This window comes from Marmota flaviventris, chromosome 8, assembly GCF_047511675.1.
Source record: "Marmota flaviventris isolate mMarFla1 chromosome 8, mMarFla1.hap1, whole genome shotgun sequence".
NCBI lineage: Eukaryota > Metazoa > Chordata > Mammalia > Rodentia > Sciuridae > Marmota > Marmota flaviventris.
Genome location: NC_092505.1, coordinates 116,981,461 through 116,984,543, shown reverse-complemented (window position 1 = coordinate 116,984,543; position 3,083 = coordinate 116,981,461).

Below are 3,083 nucleotides of genomic sequence, written 5' to 3'. Positions count from 1 at the left end.
AACTGTACTCTGCAGACATGAGACCAATCAGCAATTATTTGTCTACCCATTCTTCAGGGTGTAGGCTAATGTGTGTGTTTAATAGATAAAGGCAAGGTTGAAAGAAGAGAGAGAGAGAGAGAGAGAGAGAGAGAGAGAGAGAGAGAGAGAGAGAGAGAGAGAGAGAGAATGAATTGGTAGCTGGTGGATGGAAAGGCAGAGCTGAGATGAGAGTACGTTTAACAATCTTCAGAGACTCCTGTAATCCCCAACAGGAACTGCTTTATCATTGTGAAAAGCTCTCTATTTCTACCGTTATTTAAATTAGATTTACCTTGTGCCTTGCTCAGTGTGGTCACTTTGTCCTTCCAACATCTGTCTGCCTTTTCAGATGTCACCAAAACACTGCACCGGGCACGTCAGCAGCTGCAGCCTCCCGCGCAGCCCTGCACACGGCTGGCTGCCTCCTTGGACCGCCGCCGCAGTTCCCTGGCAGCCTGCGCGCTCCAGTCGTTTGCTGCAGCACATTTTCTTCACAAGTCCAGCATTGAAATAAGCATCCCCGAGCTGGGATCCCCAAGCGCACAGTTCCCAAGGAACTGAGAGAATTGTTGAGATAAATATACCTTAAACATATAGGCGAAACACTTTTGAGTTGATTCCTGGTGAAGAGTGCAGCGGAGGTTTACTTGGGTTGGGGTCCATAGGCTAAGTCGTTGAGAAAACGCTGCCACGTTCAAGGCCGTGCTTTGGTAAGCAGAGGTTAAAACAGTGGAAAGAATCCTATATAATCTGGAGAATGATACTTACTGAATGGGAAGCTCAAGTCTGGTGGAAAAGCAAGGTCAGCCGTTGCTATCTGTGCATATTCTTTTTCTTCTTGCTGTTATCTAGTGGAGGTACCTTCTTTAATACAGGTACTGATGCCTTACCTGCTTTCACGAAGTGCTCACTGCACACTGATGCTGGAGATGCCACAAGTGGCATTGGCTCTGACTTAGTTTTCCACCCTTAATTATTTTACTTATTAGCAAATTCTCTCTCTCTCTCTCTCTCACACACACACACACACACATACACAGACACACACACACCACTATACCTTTAAGGTGGCTAGAAATATGGGCTGTTACAATTTTTTTAAAAAAATATTTTAATTAGGTATATATGACAGCAGAATGCATTTTGGTTCATTGTACCCAACTGCAGCAGTTTTATTTTTTTCTTTATATTTCAACTTTACATTTCTCTCCTTGTACACCATGTAGAGTTGCAACATACGAGCAGTCATACACTTACCTAGGGTAATGATGTCCATCTCGTTCCACCATCTTTCCTGCACCGGGTGCACCCTCCCTCTCCTCCTTCCACTTTGCTGTTACAACTTTTCAATAGCGCATTATTAAAGTTGTTCTTTGCAGAAATAAAATGTGACCAAACAGGCATGGCAAAAACTTAGCCTCAGATTTGTACCTAACTACAGATACAAAGATACGTAAAATTAACTCCGGATTTGTATTCCCACTCTACTTATTGACACATACAACTGAGATGAATTTTCTGATGTGTCACCTGGACCTATTCCTGTTTAGAGGTATCCAATCAATGTCAATTCAAAAGCATCCATTGGCTCTCTCCCATTTGCCAAGCACTGTACTGTGTTCTCGGGCTGAGAAGAGAAAAAAGAAAGGGGAAGGACAGTCCAGGTGAGAAACAGCTGGGTAAACACATCCAAGGTGAAGCATAGTGTGTAAACCGTCCCATAAAGTATGTATCCTGTAAAGATGAGGACATTAATGACTCCTGCTAGTACTGGAGCATGGAGGATGATTAGAATGTGGAATTTTGCAAGCTATTTTTGAAAGGGAGGAAATCTATTTGCAAGGTGAAGAAAAGAAAGAACAGTCTTTCAGGCTGAATGAGCAGCGTGGCTGAGAGAAAGCATGAGCCTGTAGTTGGCTTGTTGTATAAAGTATAATATATTCCCCCAAAGATGCAGGTAAACACATTTAAAATATGTTAATTTCTCAAACGTCACTGTGGATTACTTGATTTACAAAACAATTCTTAAGTCTCTAGTTTCTGTAAAAACCATGTTCAATTCTATTTGCATGACATGATGCATTTTTATGCTTTGTAGAGTTTTTTATTTTTTTCTCTTGAAAATTCCTTAGCCATTTTTCTCAGGTTTCTTCCTCTCACGCACTGTTGATCACACATGACAGCCTTTGGCTCTTGCTTCAAAATTAGATCAGGAATCCAACGAGTCTACACCACCTTCATTGCTGCCCTCCTAATGCAGCCATGATAATCTCATGCCTGATTATTGCCCTAGCTCATAGATGCCTCTCCTGATCCTATCCCTGCCCTTTACACTAGATTCTCAAGGGGAACAGCAAAAATTGCCATTTGAAAATGTAAGTCAGATCACTTCACTCTCCTGTGTCCCCTGCTATCTGGTTACTGGATCACATCCGACACTGCTCCCTCTCTTTCCTCCACAGCAGTCATATCAGCCTCCTTTCTATTTCTGGAACATTCCTGGGATTCTTCTACACTGGACCTTTGCTCTGTTATCTCTTTTTGGAATGCTGCTGTGTAAGATAGGAGCAGATTAATGCCTTCATTTAAATGGCCCAAGCACCCTACTTATCACTCCCACACTGTCCTCTTTCTGGGGTTCCCTTGGTCCTTCTAATCCTTCCTAATTTTTCTTTCATTTATTAGGCACTACCATTTCCAAAAAAAACATTTGTCTATTTTATTTATTGTGTTTATTACATATTGTCTGTTTCTCCTGGCAAGACACATGTTCTTTGCAGCAGGGGTCTTAGTCTTTCTTTATTACTCCTTGACACATCCTAACCATCCAAGCAGTGTCTGCCCCAGAGCTAGCACTCAGTAAAGAGTAACTCACTGAAAGTTGGTCCTCAGTGTGTCAAAGTTAATAAAGGAATGAGATCCAAAAGGTGAGGCCTAGTGGGAGGAGTTTAGGTCACTGGGGGAGGGGGAGCTGGCATTGGAACGAATAGTAAGTTTCAAGGGGACCCTGAGTTAGTTCTTATAACAGGATTGTTGATGAAAAACCTTCCTTGAATCCCAAG